This window comes from Chelonia mydas, chromosome 7 (genome assembly GCF_015237465.2).
Source record: "Chelonia mydas isolate rCheMyd1 chromosome 7, rCheMyd1.pri.v2, whole genome shotgun sequence".
NCBI lineage: Eukaryota > Metazoa > Chordata > Testudines > Cheloniidae > Chelonia > Chelonia mydas.
Window position 1 is genome coordinate 50,302,818 of NC_057853.1, and position 20,228 is coordinate 50,323,045.

The window sequence follows — 20,228 nt, forward strand, 5'->3', positions numbered from 1 at the left end:
CCCTGAAACCGCTCACCACAGTCCCCAAGGGGACCCCGTTACTGCAACAGTTCTTCTTTCTGGTCACACACTCCCAGGGGTTAAGCGTAGCTCCTCCGCCTCCTGAAACCGCTCCTCTCTGAGCCTTCAGTGCACCTGGTTCTCGTTCATCCCGCTTCCTTTTACTGTTCCCCAGTCACTTACTGCAGAAAGCGCCATCCATGGAGTATAGTACATCCCACCTCTCCCACCAGTTGTCACCGTGTGTGGGGGAAATCAGGTTCTGGGCCTTCCCCCCGACTCCCCAGCCAGCTCCAAACTGAAACTCCTTTCTGCTTTCTACCCCGCCCCTCATCCAGCCTTTGTCCAGTTCCCAGGCAGAAAGTGGCCCCAACCCCCTCTTGGGCTCAGATTAGGAAGGGCAGCTGTCATCATTTACATGGTGACCGTCAAGTATCATCCCTCAGTGAAGTCACACCCTTACTTCCCATCACCATCTAGTATTGGTGCAGTACCCCAGGAAAACGGAGGCACACCCTGTGTTAGCAGAAGACAGTAAACTAGTAAAACTCTCATGCAACATTACCAGGTTAATACTCCCTACCCCGTCACAGAGGGTCAGAGGAAGAGGGCAGAGGGTGGACTCAATGGGTGATCAGAGGGAAGGGGTCAGAGGCCAGGTCCCATTGGGAGGGTCAGAGGGAAGAAATCTGAGGGCAGGTGGGTCCCCTTGAGGGGGTCAGAGGGCGGGTCCCAGGGGGTGTACAGAGGCGTCACGGAAAGTGGTTCAGAGCTTGTTCCCCCCCATACCGCGCCGTGATTGGATGGTTCCCGATTCTGTTGGCCAATGGGCGGTCGCGGTCCCCGTGGGACAGGCGCGTCACGTGTACCTAGCGTGTGTCCGGAACCCGCCGGCGGCTCAGCTAGCTGAGCGACCCTGGTTCAAGTGTTTGAAGGACAGCTCCGTTAGCTTGTCAACGTTCTGGCGGCGCACTGGCGGGCGGGCTCGTGCTGTGATTGGTGCATCTCTCGGGGAAGCGGGGACCTGGCCGGTGCGGTTGCTATGACGGCAGGCGGTGGAGTCTCCGCCTTTCCGGGCGCCGCCATCTTGTTGTTGATTCGAACGGTTAGGAGCGGGCGAGGGGGCGCCAGGACCGAGCCGGAACCGGGGGTCCCAGCGCCGCGTCCCCCGGGCGGCAGGGAGAGCCCGTCCCGGTGAGTGAGGGCACCCGGGGGCGGGCTCCGCTCCAAGGCGCCGGGACGAGTGGGGGAGGGGCTAGCGGGCCGGGGGGGTGCGGGGCTGGGAACGGACCGGGGCCGAGAGGCACAGTGCGGTCTTGTCTCACCGCGGCGGCGGATGGGGATGGTTTGGGGGGGGGGCTTTGTTATAATGTTTCCCCAGACGTTGAAAGGACGGTTCCTTTCGTTGTTAGCACTGTTTGTTTATTCAGGAGGAGGCTTTACCGGGTTTACAATCCGTGCCATGTAAATGTCAGGGACAAAACAGCGATCGTTATAACAGCGAACTTCTGTTTAACGCGACATTCTACGGGACTCTGGCCATGGGATCTCTCTGTTTAACAGGTGTTACCTTACTAGGAGCGAGCATCGTTATAACGCTGTGCTGTCTAGTGACTTATATTACATTGAGTTGAATCTCTGGTACAGAGAGGGCATGTTTATCGAATGGCAGTGTTAAAAAAAAAGAGACAGGTGTGCTCATTAAAGGAAGTTTTAATTCTAATAAAAGGTGCCAGCTTGACATCCCTGGAGATGTAATATGCTTGTTTGCCCATTGGGCTGGGGAATTGGACTGAGACCAACATTTGTGAACCACCAGATAGGAGTCAGGCTAGACCATGTGAGACATGGTTACTGACTTTTGCTCACTTCTGACCTGTACTGGATTTGAACTAGTGATGGGATCTATAACCCTTGAGGGTCTTAATGTTCTAAGCCTGCTGCCCATGTTTCTCTCTGTAAATGTGCTGTGGTATATCTGTAGTACCTTCCCAATTACCCTGTGTCATGGCATGTTGCCACCTTAGCTGCTCCTCTTCCATCCAGAGTCACCTGGGTTTAACTCACCCAAAGCTGAATCCAAAATGGCAGTTTATTTACTAATACAGCACAGATTTCATGGATGGTATGATCTTCTGTATATTGCCCTGTCTTCATTTAACAGTTTTTGTTTGTTTTGGTTTTTTTTTTTAGAGTGGGCAAGTTAGTTTGTCTGAAGTTGGCTGACAGTTTGTCACAAGTTTGTCATAAAAACTCCATATGCCAATATGCTTAGAGCAGGTTCTGTTTATGAGCTGTGCCTGTGCATCTGCTAAATTAGTAAAGATGTGTATGTTGAGTAAATGGCTCTCAGGGAATCTGTATTGCAGTTAATATGGCAAAGAGCTAGGGCTCAGATTCCTCTTTTAAAAAAATCTTTCACATCTCAGTAGTGCTAAAATCAGTCTCTTTTACCCACTTGGCAGTTTCACTGTTAAGATGACTACGTAGTTAGGGTTGAGATAGATGTTCCTGGGAGTCTGCAGCTCTCTTATGTCTTCTTCCCTGTCCCTTAGAAATTCTGTAAAATATTTCTTGGGTTGTGATAGCTCAGCTCAGAGCTGAATCTTTTGTTTTCATTTCAGGGCTTTGAGTAGTGAAAGATGATGTGTTTTGGGAAAACTAAACACATGAACTGTCTATGGAGGCAACATTAGGCTGAGATTGAACTACATAAAACTCAGGGTCTCTCTTCGTTTTTTCGAGTATGCTAGGGAATGTATCTTCCCCCAGCATCTTCAAATGATGGTTTATACTTTCCCCATGCCCTTCAATGCAGCTTTTTACTTAGATAAGCTGCAGGCAGTCTTACGCTGCTTAGGTTTGCTTCACTGGCTTATGGTTTCCTGTTTACATCTTCTGGCTTCACTTCCCGTTTAAAGGTGGTAGGAGTATTTGGGACAGTATGAAAAATCACCCTCTGCTCCTTCTCTGGGATCCATCACATTCCAGCTGCTTGGGGTGGTGACCACATGAATTGAAGAGGACATTGCGTGGGGAAGGTTGAAGGCTACAAGGGCAGGGGGAGATCAGAGTTACTATTGGGAGTCTCTTCTGAACAGTGTGAGATGTTCCTTCCTCAGTGAGGTCCTGGCTTGCTGCTTACAGCAGCCAGCTCTGGTTCTTCACAACTTTCCCATGTGACAGCCTCTCCTGTTAATGAACAGTCTGTGGTTGAGATGGAGTGGGGGAAGGAGGTAACCACCTGACAGTGGGCCAAGAGCCACTCAGGTGTACCTCTTCCTTGAAGCAGCATTCGTCCACCAGCAACAGGCATTTGCTCAGATTCCCTGTCGCGCAGCTCTTATTTTTAGGATTAGCAGTGTAATGACCTAGCGATGCATACACAAACATCTCTTCTGCCTTGCATTTGTGCATTACTATAGGGTTTCTCAGGATATGATTCTCCAACAGTAGGGCACATGACAGTACTTGGCAGATATTACTGTACTAAATTCTAGAATGTAAAATTGTTGTCCGTCTTTTGGCATTGCTTCTCCTGACAGATACTAAGAGTAAAATGACTTGCACCTTATTTTATATTGCACATCAAAACAATGTTAGAAGAATGGTAAGGTTACAAAATCAAGCATTCAGAAGTTGGGCAACACCAGCCAAACGTGACAGCAAAATGGCGGCCGTAGCCCTAGCGGGGGCCCTGTGGCTGCTGCAGAGCCAGTCTCGGGACAAACCTGAGACCCCTCACCCCCATTATCCTGGGATTTTGGAATCCACTGAAGAATATAAATTTGTGGAGAGACTCATTCCACCCACCAGAATTCCTGCTCCCTCCAAACACACCCAATACCCCATCCCGTCTAGTTGGAGAGCGCCATCAGATACTCCACCTGCCCTTCCTTCCTTTGTGAGACGTTCCTGCAGGCACAAAATTCCAGTCTATATAAGGAATCACCTGTGGCAATAGGAGGATGATTGTCATCAGGAAAATCGAAGGAGATATCTGGGCCCTGGAAGAGGAAGTTAAGGAGTTCCTCGCTCAGCTCGCTGGGAAACCACCACCTATTCAAGTCAACGAAATCACTGGCAGTTGCTGAAGGAGGACTAGCATATGGTATAGCCAAGACATTTGGGTCAACGTTGAGTGTTGAATTTTGGGACTTTATAAGTTGCTCTCATTGAAAGCAAGCTGCAACCTTCTCCATTTTCTGTTTAATTTGCAAATGTGCCAAGTTGTCAACATAACTGTTGGGCAAAATTTGAGCATTGTCCCTGGCTCTGGGGGTCTACTGCAGTGGTTCTCCACTTATTTATCATTGTGGGCCACATATGCAACCCACAATGTGTTACCTGGCCACAGGGGCTGGGTGGCAGGGCAGCAGCAGCCCTGAGCCCAGACCGCTGCCCCCCATGGGGCCAGCTGGCTGTCCGGACCCCCTTCTTCCCCCCCCTCCCCCATGTTGGCCGGCCTTTAGCACACAGCTGAGCTGGGTCACAGCTGTGTGCTAATTGGGCCGCATGTGGCCTGCAGCCCGCTGATTGAGAACCGCTGGTCTACTGTGTAACAGCTCAGCAAAGCTGTACTCATTAGTTTATATAATGTGATGACTGGCATAAGGATGGCTGCTTCTGTTCATGTGTTCCCACATTCTCTGAAAAGGAGTCTTGCCTCAGAAAACCCCCCAAAACAACAGAGTAAATTGTAAGGGTCCTTGGCTAGTTCTGAGATGGGCAGCCTAGAGAAAGGGAGAGTGTGAGGAAAATACAGCAGAAATCTCTGTGGGAATCCTATCAAAAACTTCGATTCCCAGTTGTCATGAAGAACAGGCTGTTGCTGTCTAGAAACCGAAGGAACCTAGTCCAGTGTATGGAAAAAGTGGCTCTGGCTCAAGTAGGGAGCAGGCTGCCAACAGTGTTCTCACTGTCCTTGATGTGACTGAAGTGCGAAGCTGGAGGCTGGCCAGTGTCCCTTTTTAGGATTGCTACAACTGCTACCAGGGGTGAGGCTAAAAGCTGGAGATTGCTAGCCGTGGCCGCTCCAAGCCCTGCTTTCTAGACCCCTTTCACAAGTAGTGCTTGTGCTGCTCTGATGCTCAGATGGGGCAGAGAGACATTCTGCTCAGGACATTCAGAAATGTAAGTCACTGTTACCCCTCTGCCTCAGCAAGTGAGAGCTTTGCTGCTGCTAAGCTGTGCGTGAGCTTCCTGACACTCCAGCTTGTCTGATTGCCAGCAAACTCCTCGAGGCTCTGCCAGTCTGAACCTTACCTTTGCAGGTAACATTCAGTGAGCGCCAGCTCCCCAGAGACGTCTCCTTGCAGTGTCCAGTTCCTCTCACTGGACACTCACAGAAAGTAAGTTCACTGTCCCCAAAGAGATAGAGCACGCCCCAGACCGTTCGTTTAGCTGAGGACTCACACTTGCCTTAATATAGCAGCGCTGAGATGATTTATAGTAAAACTAAGAATACCCTTATTAACCGAGAACAGAGATTTAAGTGACACTAAGCAAAAAAATAAAAAGAGATAGGTCTACTTACAAACAGAACAAAACATGCTTTCTAGTGACTAAAACTTAATTCTAGCAAGTTATATCTTTGCCTAAAATAGTTGCTCGCTTACAGCAAATTCAGGAGCTCCTCCCCTTCAGGCTAAGAGGATCCAACCTTCGCAGGCTCTGAGGGTGCTGTTCCATATGTCTCCTAAGTGGTGGATAACTAGAATGTCTTGTTGCCTCCCCTTATGTTTTCCAGAGTCCATTATCTTTGTCTCAAGAGCCAGGAAGACTTCCTGTGGGGTTCAGACTTGGAACCCTGGTGGTGTGTTTACTAAATTGATTCCTCTGTTGCTTGTTAACTTGGTTGCCTTGTATATAATGTACTTTCTTTGTCCTCTGCCTGTAATCTAGCTGGTCAGACAGCTAATCCCATTGCTTTGTCTAGGCCAGGCTGGGTTGCCTCCCAAGCACATTTTTAAGAACACTTTTTTAGCACACCCATATAACTCTTTACACACAACCTGTGCACACAACATGCAGGGATTTTTCAGGACCAGCATGTCACCAGTTTACATCTGATACCTTATGTGACATTTTAGAGACATTTTCATGACAACAGTTTGTTGGGGGTAGTGAGCATGTCAGGCCTGAGATGAGTTACAGTATGGTGTGCCCTTTGCCAGTGAGCATTGAGGGCCTCCTGGGGTCACAGGTAGCAACTCTTGTTTGTTTCTCAGCCTTCTGAGTGATGCTCTTTGGAAACTAATGCTTTTCTTGTGAGTGCAGTTCCTTTAGCTTAAGTGCTAGTTATCAGTGCTTCCTGTGCAGACACTATCAGCTGTTACCTAGTTCTTGTCTACACTACAGACCATGTCAGCATAACCACATTGTTCGGGGTGTGAAAAAGCCACCCCCCGATTGATGCAGCTATACTTACCTAATCACCTGTGTAGACAGCGTTCCGTTGACGAGAGAGCTTCTCCCACCAACATAGCTTCCGCCTCTTGGAGGTGGATTAACTATGCCAATGGGAGAACTCTGTCAGCATAGAGCATCTTCATTTAAGCACTAGTGCAGTGTTTTAAGTGTAGACGTGCCCTCAGAGTGCACAGAGAGAATGAAGTTTTGGAGGACTAAGTCAGGTTAAATTGACTTTTTTCTATGGGCTTGTGTACACACACAAATTGTACCGCTTTAACTCTACCGGTAGTTTACTAAATTTAACCAGTATAGTTAAAGTGCTACAATCTCTCTGTCCCTCTAGGTGTGGACACGGTTCTATCAGAGTAAAGGTGCTTCTACTGGTATATCTAGTCTTGTAAGGAAAGGAGAATAGATTATACTAGGCTTTGTCTACACTACCAAGTTTTGTTGACAAAACTTATGTTGACACCCAAAAGTTGACAAAACAAAAATAGCCTAAGGGTGTTTGCACTTGCTCCCTCTGTCAGCAGATCATGTCCACATTGTGGGCACCATCATCGACAGTGTGAGCAATGCACTGTGGGTATGTATCCCACAGTGCGGTGTTGTGGGAAGGCGGAGCTGATCGCTGTGCATCTTGGGAGGATTCCCTCTGAGTTCTCCCACAGCCTCCTCAGCTGCCGGGAGTGGCATCATGAGTAGCTCTGGGAGCGCTCCATGCTGAGGAATGTCAGAGCAGCACAGCAGTCTCTTCTTCCTGTGTCCCTGCGGCAGCAATCTGTCTGCCACTGTGTTCCTAGTGCAGGGCAGAACCAGAGCATTCCAATGATTTGCTCTTTGTTCCCCAAACGGAACAGCACACTCAGTTGTCAGATACTTCCCGCAGCTTTGAAAGGGGAGGGATGCATGCCTGTAGGGCAGTGGAGATCAAAACACTAAGCAGAGCGATCAGGGCGGGCATTATGGGATACTGGAGGAAGCCAGTTCTGTTGACAAAACAACCAGCGGTGTCTACACTGGCTCTTTGTTGACAGTAAAGGGAGGGGAAAAGAGAAAAGTCTCTTGTAGGGGTGGAAGTTTTTTGTTGCCAAAACCGGGCATTTTTTCCAACAAAAGTCGCATTGCAGTGTGTACTCTCTCACTGTTTTGTCACCAAAAGGCAGGTTTTGGCAACAAAACTTGGTAGTGTAGATAAAGCCCTAGTGTAAGACACCTTTATACCAGCATAACTGCATCCACAGTAGGACTTGTAAGGGTGTAACTATTTGTTGAAATCCTACTCCTAAGTCCTAACCAATATGTTATACCAATACAAAGCCTGCATGTGGGCCAGGTAAGTGGTGTAAAGTAGTCTGCAAGGTCCCAGGCTGTTCCTACATGCCCAGTAGGATGTTACTACATTTGGCAGAGAATAGTGTGAGTGGTTGCATCCCAGCAGACTATAGCTGTGGAGTGTGGCTGTGAACTGGCCATGTGTAAACACAGGGGAAAGTATGGTCTTAAACCTTACCAATCCAATGGCCTGTTACGCAGGTAGAGCGCAAATGAAATAGATGTTCCTTTAGTTTAAAATATCCACTCCCTTCCCCACAAAACTGTTTTTTCAGGCCAACTTCCTGCCCCCTCCGGACTGTGTTGGCTTGGCTTTGCATTCTGGCAACTATTCACCGAAAGAACTTGCATGGCTTACTGAAGATACCTGTTTTGCTTTACACAACATGAGCATTTGCACATGTAGATGCAGCGAACATTCAGCAATGAGAAAATTGTAGCTTCTCTTCTTAGTTAAATTACATGCTAAGAGGAGCTATCAGCCCAGTATATCCATGTATATCGTGGGTTACTCTCCAAATCACCCCTCTTCCTTGGAGGAGGCTGCAGTGATATCCTAAAATGCAAAGAGAAGTCCAGTCCCTCTTTATAGTTGTTGCTTAAATATAATCAAATAGGAGCGCACCATCTTGACAATGTGATCTAGTTGGAGATTCACTCGGGAAATGCAATTCAGCACGAGGGTGCTTGAGAGATGCGATGCTACCAGGGTTTGAAGAGTAATTCTGTTGTGTTTGAACAATTCTGGTTAGTGGGATGGTGGCTGAACCACTTCTAAATCACCCTACAATGCCTACTCTAGAACTAGGCAATAATTTGGGTATTTTTTTCTGTTTTGTGAGTTTAGCATGAGTGAAGGTTGCTGGCTTTACAGCCCTTCTGACTGAAGGTCTTTAGCCACAGATGAGATGAATCAAGCAGAGTGGCCAGGCAATGTTCCTCCACACTGCTCTACCAGTGTACCACAGTCTTCTTCCTCTAGGGTGAGAAGTAAATTCAAGCACCAAGACCCATTTAGTCCTTCACACCTCGATCCAGCTTACCAGTGGTTTTTGTGATTCGGGCACTTGTTTGCTAGAAACTGGCTGTCAGCACAGACTTGAGTGATAAATATTTCCATTTTTCCACTGCATGCATCCGATGAAGTGAGCTATAGCTCACGAAAGCTTATGCTCAAATAAATTTTAGTCTCTAAGGTGCCACAAGTACTCTTCTTTTTATAATAAATATTGTTACCACAAATTGTCTTAAATAGTAGTGGTGCTTCATAGACAAGTAGAAAAGAAATGAGTTTCTGTCCTATGGCACTAGCAGCCACCACTATTTTGAAATGTACTAGGTAGTGACCAAAGAAGGCAGTAAGCACCAGGAGAGCTTCTGTAGGATGGGGAGAGAGGCAGTGCAACATTCTCTGCAGAGAATGCTGCCCTGTGACTTTTATAACAGCTGACCTGTAGGGGATTTAATTGCTGATCTAAAGGTGAGAGCCATGCTCTTGCTTTTCTCATGCTGTCAGATGCTGAACTGCATTTTCTATGTTTCAGCCTCATCAGAGTGGACATCTGGGAAGTATCTATAACATGGGAGCTTCAGCTGAGATTGGAGTGCTGTTCATGGATGATATCAAAATAGTGATGGGTATTTCTGAAAAGTTTTAAAAATTAAGGCAAATAAGATCTGCATGGGGAACAAATATTTAATAATGGGCTCTGCAGACCAAGGTATAACATGATCTAGTGGCTGAAAGTTGAAGCTAGACAAATTCAGATTGGAAATAAGGCCTAAATTTTTAGCAGTGAGGGTAATTATTCATTATACCAATTTACCAAGGCTTATGGTGGATCTTCCCCCATTGACAATTTTTAAATCAAGATTGGATCTTTTTCTAAAAGCTCTACTCTAGGAATTTTTGTGGGGCAGTTTTCTGGCCTATTATATAGGAGGTCAGGGTTGATAATCACAGTGGTCCCTTCTGTTTGATTCTCAGCTCTTTGTTGTCTGTCTATTCATGGAAGTTCTGCGTACGTGCTTGTAGCTCTGGTCTTCTCAGATCCGTACTGGAAGTGCCGCTACAGCAGTCTGCTGATGCCCAGTCTGTCAAAATGTTACCCTAAATGCAGTATTGTTTTAGTCAGACCCTCAAGGAGAAGGAACGTCTCTTGATCAGGCAGAGTGAGCTAATCACAAATGCACAGATCTTGCACAGATTCTGTTGGGTGGATGGGACCTGGCCGTGCTTCTACGGTCACCCGTATATAGTTTCTTGTTATTTACATTCACAAACACCAGAGTTGTTGCCTTTGCTTGCCTTGGCTCAAGTTCTGTACGTTTTGTTCGTACACAGTATACTTAACTGGCATCTGTCCAAGGTGGATTGTTTTAAAAAATCTGATTTTAAATGCATTTTTAAATGAGTTAAAAAACAAACAAACCCTAAACCTGTTTAAAACTAAATTTGAACTTGCCAATCTTTAAACAATTTAACAAAGAGGGATCAATGAACACTCATAAAATTTAACTAATGATTTGAAAGCTGCTTTTTTCTGTACAGAATCAGATGGAAAACATCTTTAACTTTTGAGGTCAAGCTTTGTAAATATGGCACAATATCTGATTCACTGCATTAAGCATCTAGATCACCTTCAGTCTTTATAATAGAGATAATACTAGTGCTTTTTTTTAAATGTCAGTACTTTGTTTCTGTTCCGCAGAAAAGCTTTTTCTTTAACTACTTTTGGTTTCAATTTAGCAGAAATCTCTAGTTTAGTTTTTGCAGTCTGTTCATCAGTCATCTAACCTTCTTAAGATTATAGCTTCTTCTAGTGGAGATTTCAGTGGGGGGAAAACTTTGGCAGTTTTATTCAATTAATAAAAAAAAATTCAAACTTGTTTTGCATTTTTTTAAAGTTTAATTTCAATTTCCAAATGCACCTTGAGTCAAATCATGAGTAAAACATTAATTATATATTAAACAGCATGATGAATGTATATTTTCCATAGCAGATCAGACTCGTGGTCCCTGTAAAACCAGACAGTTTCTTCCTAAACCCTGCAAATTAAAAGTTAGTGTGTATTGTGGAGCATAAGGTTTATATCCCTTCTGAGCTATTGCTGTCTTTGTTAATCCTTTCTAATGTAACTCTGGATTTTATCATCTGTATAAATGCTCAATCCTTTAGAGTCTTCTTAAGCTCTTGGTCTCAATATCCTATGGCAATGAATTCTACAGGCTAATTGAGCTGTATGTGTAAAGTGTTTTGTTTTACCAGTTCTAAGTTTGCATTTAATGTTTTTCCGTTTCATTCTTCTATTATGAGGGAGGATAAGGGCCTGATATACCGTTTCTGTATCATTTGTTATTTTATATGCTGCTTTCATGGCCCTCTTATTTGTCGTCTCTAAACTAGATAGCCTGTCTTTTCAATCTCTTGTCATTCAGAAGCCTTTCCAGTCACCAATTGTCCACCTCTGAACCTCTTCTATTTCTGCAATCCTTTTTTGTGATGTGGTAAGCAGAACTGCACACAGTATTCCAGGTGAGGGCCTTGGTATTGTCTCTGTTGCTCTTTTAGTAAAAGAAGACTTGGAAGAAGGTGAGACTGGGCTGAGACATTGTGCCTATCACTTTTAGGCCACTAGTTTAAATTCAACTTTAGTTGATAGTCATGGAAAATCATTGCACATCTGTTCAGCTTCTTTGAACTGAGGGAGCAAGCAGTTTCTGTTCAGAGGGCTATATCACAGATGGCACTAAACTCTCAGCAGAGAGGCCAATGATAACCTTTCAAGTGTAGACAGGCCCTTAGAGAAGAGAACTCAAAAGTTTGTCCTTTTACTAGATGTTGTAATCTTCTATTTTCCATGCTGTTTAAACAGGAGGAGCATCTATTCCCCACCCTGAGACCTATCTATTCTGATCAGGATCTTGGCTTATTAGAGAGGTGTCTGTCACTGTCCCGGGAAGCTTCACCTATGTTCCCCCTCCTGGGTCTAGCAAAGGCACCCACTGTAGGCTTCCGGCTCCTCAGCTGTCACCTCTCTTGTGGGGAGACCTTCTCTCACCCCCCTTCTGGCTCTCCAGGCTGCACAGTTCCCTGTTACGCTGCGAATTCCCCAGCAAGTCAGACTACCTAAGCAGGTCTGCTTTGCTTTCTCCTTAGAGACTATAAACAGTGTAGTTGCCCACAGTTAAGTTACCCCACAGCTCTTTCTAAACAAGCACATTTATTTTTAACATGAAAGCATTAGCAATAAACAAACCAACACACATGTCAATAATCACCCCCACATCTAACAAGGGCTCCAGTAGGCGAACAGTTCTTTAAACCTCAATAGAGGTTTTTCTGTGGTTACTAATTCATAACAGCTGTTAGCTCAGAACAATCACATCCATGAGTCTGAGTCCCCCCCTTTTACAGTCTGTCTTTGATCTACAAAGACCTTGAATAGGTAATTAGCCAAACAGTGGTTCTCTCTGCAGGCTGTAGCTTCAAAAGGTTGGGTCTGCCTTCCTCTTGCCCTGGGTATTTCCTGGGAAACCCACTTAATTTTGTTTCTTCCTAAAGTGCCTTCTTGTCTGGTACATTAAGATATAGTTTTTTGAAGCTCATAATACTTTCCAGCATTTGTTTACAATGTTTCTGTGTTCCCTGTAAGCTGCGTGCTTGGGTGGCTGTGCAGGAGAGATTCAAATGCTGCCCAGCTGATTAGAGAGCGTGCACAATTGGCAGCATGTGTTCAGGTGCCCCTCCCCCCACGTTGCTCCATCCATCTGGCTGTGCAGAGCAGAGTGGGGGTGCTGATGTCAGGGATCTCCCTGCCCCTGTACCCCATCTCTGCAGAGCAGGGCAGAGGGGACAGCGTGGCTCAGGAGGACTCTGAGCTGCTGAGATCTGAATGGTGAGTGACTGAGTGCCTTTCTTAAAGAGACAGTGCACTGTTTCTGAGATTTCACCAGCAGCCAGCTCACACAGTCTCTGTCCGTCACACACACACTCTCTCTCTCTCTCTCTCTCTCCCTCCCCCCCATGTACCCCATCCCCACAGAGCAGGGGAGGGGAGGTAACAGGCTCAGGACGGAGCAGGGGAGCTTTCCGTGAGTATCTTAAAGAGACCATGCACAGCTTTTCCCCATCAGCCAGCGCGCGTGCACACAGTGTCTCTGTGACACACTCACCTCCCAACAGATACTAGTAGTATTATTGTGGTTACTTCTTGGTACTCCTGCAATACACACATATTCTCTGTAATTCTATTCTTTCAAAGTGTGTTATTTTAGTGTTTTGACTGGTCTATGCATGTCATAATTTTTATTTCTCTCTTACACTTAAATTGAATTCTTTGGGTAGTGAGTTCTAAAATGTCTAACCTGTCCTGGCTGGAGTAATTATCCCTATGGTAACTTTTTAAAAAATATATATTATATCTAGGTTTTTTGTTTTTTTGTGATGGTGCACATGCACACATTACCTCGGTGCACATAACAAATTTTATTCCACACATGGACGGAAAAATTTAGAGGGAACATTGCCATGTGCCCCCCTGGCCGCCCCCAGGGAAGTTACATACAATCTAACAACAACATGTAAACTTTGCATTTATAATACATTGGATTCCATAGCTAGTTCAACTTAAATCAATAATTTGTCCCAAAGATATTGCAAGAAATGGCCATATCAGTTAGTCTATATTTATCCTATGGGAATGACAGAGAGAGAGGCTACAGCCTAAATGTTCTGGGTTATTGCAGGGTGCAGTGGGAGCTGAAGGAGTGCTATTTCAGAGAAGCACTTAGATGGGTGAGTAAACACTGAGTTGGAAAAAGTGCACTGGCATGGCAGGGTATACGTTGGGGCACTTGCTATCTAACCACAGTGATGTGAGGAGTGTTGATAGAACTCTGGCTGGAGTATTGAAAGGGCTGTTCCCTTGGGAGGGTGAATAAACGGGCAAGAGTGTGAGATGCATGTGTAAGGGCCCCCAATGACCCCAGGGCTGAAGCCCTGTGTCATGGAGTCACCAGGGCGATGCTCTGGAACTACTCCCATACAAAGCCAATCAGGACTATGGGGGAAGCATGCCTCCTCTCTCTGAGCATACTGTCTCCAAAGCAAGCAACTTACACAGCTTCAACTTTACTGGTTCAGACCTCTGAGCATTCAGCATCCCATTCCACACCGTGCGCTTCCCACAATGAGTCCGCCTGAGTCGGGCTCCTGGGGAAGCCAGAGGGCCCTGCATCCCAACTCCGCAGTCAGACATGACTCTCAGCCAGTCGGTAAAACAGAAGGTTTATTAGTCAACAGGAACACAGTGTAGAACAGAACTTATTAGCACAGAAATCAGTGACTTTCAGCCAAGTCCATCTTGGGGGGAGGGGAGCCCAGAGCCAGGACTCTGGCTCGCCCCCTGCTCCCCAAGCCAGCTGAGACTGACTCGCTTCCAGCTGCCTGGCCCCTGCCCTGCCTGTTGCTCCTCCTCTGGCCTTTGTCTCACTTCCTGGGCCAAGAGTCACCTGGTCGCATCCCCCCTCCTGGGTCTCGGGTTACGAAGGGGTAGCCATAGCATCTGTGCAGGCAGCTGGAGCAGCCTCTGGAAAAGTCACACACCCTTATTCCCATCACCTAGACATTGGTGTGAATCACAGGGGAACTGAGGCACACACAGCATTCATGGAAAACAGTAAGTATCACATAGGGTCACGTACAACATAACAGGGAAATCCCCACTTTGTGTCACCCTGTAAACAAGGAACACTTCCCCTCCTTCCTCCTCCTCCACCTCCTGTGCACATCTGTCTTTAGAGCCCAGACTGTTAGTCTGAAGCACTGCAGGCAGAAGATAGCAAATGAATGCAGTACTAGTGCCTGACTTGAAACTTGTATAGCTTATGGTTCAGTAAATACCAAACTTAATTGTTCTTCGTTATGAAACATTTAGTATCTTGCTCAGCTTGTAAAACTTTGAAGGGTCTCCTCTCTTGTGCTGTTACTCAGGCGAAACAGCTGCAGACTAAGGACCGTCGCTTTTGGGCCCACTGAGTCGTGGGAGCGCATTATTATGGAGGTCTGGGATGACAAGCAGTGGCTGCAGAACTTTCGGATGAGGAAATCCACTTTCCTGGAACTGTGTGCTGAGCTCACTAGAGTCCTGTGGCACAAGGACACCCAAATGAGAGCTGCCCTCTTGGTGGAGAAGTGTGTGGTGATCGCAGTATGGAAGCTGGTGAATTCAGACTTCTACTGGTTGGTCGCAAATCAGTTTGGAGTTGGGAACTCGACTGTTGGGGCTGCATTAATGCCAGTGTGCAGGGCCATGACTCTGGGAAACGTGCGTGAAATAGCGCATGACTTTTGTAGCGCATGTGCGTGAAATAGCACATGGAGGGGCAATAGATGGCATGCATATTCCAATTTTAGCATGGGACCACCTTGCGACGGAGTACATCAATAGAAAAGGGTATTTCTCCATGGTGTTGGAAGAGCTTGTGGATCACTGTGGGCGTTTCACTGACTTCAGTGTGAGGTGGTTGGAAAGGTGCATGACACATGTATCTTTAGGAACACCAACCTGTACAGAAAGCTGCAAGCAGGGGCTTTCTTTCCAGACCAGAAGATTACCATGGGGGATGTTGAAATGTCCACAGTGATCCTGGGAGACCTGGCATACCCTTTAATGCCACAGCTCATGAAGTCTTACACGGGCAACCTGGGTAGCAGTAAGCAGTTCAACAATAGGCTGAGTAGGTGCAGGATGACCATGGAATGTGCATTTGACAGATTAAAGGTGTGCTGGTGTTGCCTTTATTGCAGGTTAGACCTCCATGAGAATAATATTCCCATGGGAATAGCTGTATGTTTCACGTTGCACAATATTTGTGAAGGAAAGGATGAAAAATTTGCTCGGGGTGGACTGCTGAGGCAAAACGCCTGGCTGCTGCTTTTGAGCAGCCAGATACAAGGGCTAGTAGAGGGGCACAACGGGGGCAATTTGAATTAGAGGGGCTTTGATAGAGCACTTTGAAGATGAGAACCAGTAATGTATTGCTATGCTCTGGACTGCAATGCTTAATGAAATTGAGTTTTGTAAGGAAGTACTCGAGATTTTTGTGGCCTAGATCTAATGTAAGCAAGTGATTTAACTGCTTGTGTATTTGCTGCTGCTATCTGCTATCACAATTTGCAGGAAACAGAGTTCTTATAATTCAAAACACCTCACAGACACATAATTGCTGGAGGGGAGAGGAAGTACCAGGGGAGGGCTGACTTTCAGAGCTGTGCGTAAGTCCAGCTATCATTTGAAAAGGTGTCCGGAGGTGGAGTGAATGGGACAGGAAGAAGTCCCACACAGCGGAAAGGAATTTGCGGGTGGAGTTTGGGGAGGGCCTGGGAAAGAATTCTGAATGTGCGGAAGGAGAGGGTAGGCACGCATCTGCTCTGTCTGGAGGGTTATGAGGGACCGTTTGCTTCTCCATAACTTTAATCATCCTCTCGGTTGCATCCATAGCGTAGGCCTCATTTTCTTGTCTGTCCTGCCTTTCGATTTCCCTCCACTGCCTGCATTCCCTTTTTTCTGCATCTGAGCATTGCATCACCTCCCGGAACATGTCTTCCTTGATCCATCTTGGGCGTTTTCTTATCCAGCAGAGATGCCCCACCGGTGTGTAGGGAGTGCCTCTGAAGGCCACATCTGCAGAAGCACAAGGAACAATATACAGAAGCATGATTGTTAAGTAGCATGGGGCACGGGTCACTTGCTGCAGGATTCTCTGCTCCTTGAAGTCTTTAAACTACGATTTGAGGACTTCAGTAGCAGAGATATAGGTGTGAGGTTTTTTGCAGGAGTGCTGGGTGAAATTCTGCGGCCTGCGTTGTGCAGGAGGTCAGACTAGATGATCATAATGGTCCCTTCTGACCTAAATATCTATGAATCTAAGTACACGCACAGCACTGAAACAGTACAGTAAAATACACCTCTAGTACCATATCAACCACTTTTTCACTGACCTGTGACAAGCATGCATGCGGGCGAACACCCCAAGCATGGTGAGTTTACCCTGGGGTGGGGGGCATTGTATGTGGGGAGAAAAGCAATATGAAAGGGTTGTGGAGCAGTCGACTAGGGACAGTATTCTAAATTTTCCCACCCTTTTCCACAGGTGGGTGTCATTGTACTAGATATCTCACTCCTGAGAGTAAGCAGGAGCAAGGGTGCATCTACTGCACACTTGCAGTTTCTTCCCTGATCTCTATGCTGCTTGCCTATGTGCCTCTTTGGTCCCTGCATAAGTGATTGCAGAATGGCACGGGAAACTTTGCTTCAATGCGGGAAGGAACAAAGCAGTTTTGTCAAGGAACTTTCCTCCAGGAAAGTTTCTTTAAGATCTCTTCGGAGGATTCCTGTGAAATCTTGGTGTGCATCAACACCCTGTTCCGCCATACTGCTGAGCTGCATGGGGAAATGTCCAGACACAGAAAACCAGCCAGCCTTGTACATTTCTATGCCTTCAACCCACTTCCGCACTTCACAAAGCAAAACCACTTACCCAGGGGTCTCCTCTTCTGCTTCTTTCTCGCCAAAGTGTGACTGCTGAGACTGGTTAGACACCTCCGGAGCGGAGAACAGCTCCTGACTGGACACACCACCGGGCAACATTGCTGTGGGCTCCACATTGTCATCTGCCTCCCCCTCTTTGTCAATGACTTCGTTTTCTGGATTAGTTCCACTTTCTGCTGGCTCCTGCCCCACCGAAGTATCCACAGGGAGGTGGGGTCGCCGCTGAGGATAGTGACCAACTCCTTATAGAAATGGCAGGTCTTCAGCACAGCACCGGAGTGATGGTTTGTCTCCCTTGCATTCTGATATGCCTGCCTCAGCACCTCAGTATTTGCTCTGCACTGCAGTGTGTCCTGATCATAGTCTTTTTCACACAAGCTTTGTGAAATCGGCCCGTATCAATATTCCTATGACTGGAGTGCAGCTGGGACTGCACAGCTTCCTCTTCCCAAATACAGAGCAGATCCAACAGCTCTGCAGTGCTCCAAGCAGGAGAGTATTTGCCGTGTGGAGCTGCCGTTGTCAGCTGGGAAGATGTGATGTGAGCTCTCTATGCCAAGCAAACAAGAAGTGAAATTTCACTGGGGCTTTAAAGGAGGAGGGGCCAATGGTTGCTTATCTGTCTGCAGGGCAGCGGAGTTGGAGCTGCTGACCAGAACAGTCAGGATCGGCATTGTGGGACACCTTCTGAAGGCCAATTAAAGCAATAAAATCAAGCACGGTGTCTACAGTGGCACTCTGGGGACAAAACTTTTGCGTAAAAAAACCCCTGTGACTCTCGTCGAGGTTTTATTTTGTTGCCGAAACTGAGGAGTTTTGTCGCCAAAAGTGGCATTGCAGAGTGTACACCTCCACTGTTTCGTCTCCAAAAGCTGCCTTTTGTGGAAAAAACTCTACAGTTTAGACAAGGTCTTAGCCTCAGATTGTCACTGGGTTCCATGGATATGGATCGGGGAGTTCACACCTCCTTGTAGCCATTGGCTTCGGTAATCAGCACTTTATCATGGTGAGGGGAAATCACAGCCCTTCTGTCCCAGCCCATCCTCTCCTTAGAACTTGTCTACATGGAGAAGTAATCCTGGGATCAGGTAGTGGTGTGAATTTAAAGTGGTATAGTTACACTGGTATAACTGCCCATGTGGACATTCTTATCCGAATTCTGATAAGTGATTCTGACTGGGAGAACTCTTTTCCTACAAAGGAATGAGAGCAGCATGATAGTTGCATGTAGAGGTATGAACTGCAACATTTCGCAGCATTCTCTGTAGATTAATGGGGGAAGGGTTTGGAAGTGGTGGTTCATGTCAAGGAAATTCCGGCCCAGGAAGCTTTCAAACAGTCCTTCCTTTCCTCATGAATGTCATCACGTTGCCACCCTGTGATAGTAACTGGATGATGGGTAACACTTACAAGGCGCTACTTGCTAACCTTTGTCAGCCAGTGCTTATCAATAGGATGTTTCATACCAGCATAGGCATCTATGTTCTGTGTCCAGTGGCTTTTTCGACATCGAGGAAAGGACCTCCAGTACATTCTGCCTGGTTTCATTTAGAGTCATCTGTGTGTATGTGAACTTGTATGTCAGTTTGGCTGAGTGGTTCTCTAGGCCTTTTTGGAGATGTCACAGTCATATAGGAACTCTGTGTTGCCTAGCTCAGACTTTATCACTCTCCTACACAGTCCCTATGCTCCTCAAGTCCAGCAGGAGAGGGATTAAAGCTTACTGAGAGCAGAGGCAGGATCGAGGATGGCTAGATGGAGAGTGAAGAGAGGCGGTTGTGTGAGGGAGAAGGTGATGATTAAGGATACAATGAGGTCATGAGTTTCCAGGACCTCCGTGACTTTTTCTAGGGCAGGGCTGGAGCTGCTGTCAGCCCTGTGGCTGCCGGAGCAGCAGCTGCCGGAACAGCAGATCAGAAGCCAGCCCTGGTCCACCAGCCACTGGAGCAGCCCACATGGCTGGAGCAGCTGCAAGCCCTGGCAGTGCTCTGTTTTTGTGTCTCACTCACACCCACCCACCAGTCCCCCTCCCGGGTGTTTTTAATAAAAGTCAGGAACAAGTCACAGGTTTCCGCCAATTTTTGTTTGTTGCTTGTGACCTGTCCCTGACTTTTACAAAAAATACCTGTGACAGAATCTTCCTTAGTGATGTTTTAAATGCCCTCGCCTCCAAAGGGCTGAGCTGCCCATTCGCCAGCAGATTGTGGGGTTTTTGGTCACGTTTAACTCACTTGCCAGTGTAAGCTACACTGGGAGCTGTCCAGTAGTCCATTTTTTCTTAAGTGTTTCTAATGTGCTCAATGCTTTACTATGTGGGTGCTGATGGACTGTCTTGTGATAGTGTGTGCACAGGTCTGAACTAGTGTAACTTCTTTTGTTTCATCAAAATGTATAGCTTTTGAGGTCACTCTTCATTGAGTGCATTGTAGTTTGGTTAGTAGGGATACTAGAATTGACCATGGTAGGTAGGTGTCCACAAGCACGCTTATAGTCATGTACGCACAGTCCTGTGGTGAGGGCATGAAAACAGCAGCAGGAGCAAAATAATAAAAAATATTAGATTTTTCATTATCTTGACTTAAAAAAATCACACTCTCAATTTCTCATTTAGGCTATACTTAGGGTTACATTTAGTGTATTGCGCAGCAGAACTGAGCATTGTTCCAGATCCGTTACAAGTAATTACGGTGGCACAGGCTGTCTTGCTTAGCATAGGTGTATAAATAGGAGTTTCCGTTGCTCAAGATGATGCCCCTGTTCTTTCCATTTTTCGAAAGCAGTGGTCTCCAGCCTTTTTACACACAACATCACTTTTTGAATTTAAGTGCAACCCAGGATCTACCCCACCTGTTCCCCGAAGGCCCACCCTGCTCCATCCTCCCCTCTCTCTGTTGCTCACTCTCCCCCACCCTCACTCACTTTCC

At 46.5% G+C, this 20,228-nt stretch overlaps 1 protein-coding gene across 6 annotated transcripts in view; it reads left to right on the forward strand.

Moving 5' to 3' along the window:
- Positions 1-857: 857 nt before the first annotated feature.
- The window catches only part of IP6K1 (inositol hexakisphosphate kinase 1), a 73,793-nt gene continuing 54,422 nt past the window's right edge, over positions 858-20,228 (forward strand). For 2 of the 6 annotated variants that reach the window (XM_043551115.1, XM_037905736.2), the window contains exon 1: positions 953-1,194. The gene's annotated coding sequence lies outside the window, so the exon portion shown is untranslated. Of the gene's footprint in view, positions 1,195-20,228 lie in introns of all 6 variants that reach the window. The other 4 variants (XM_037905735.2, XM_037905733.2, XM_043551116.1 and 1 more) reach the window with 4 other exon arrangements.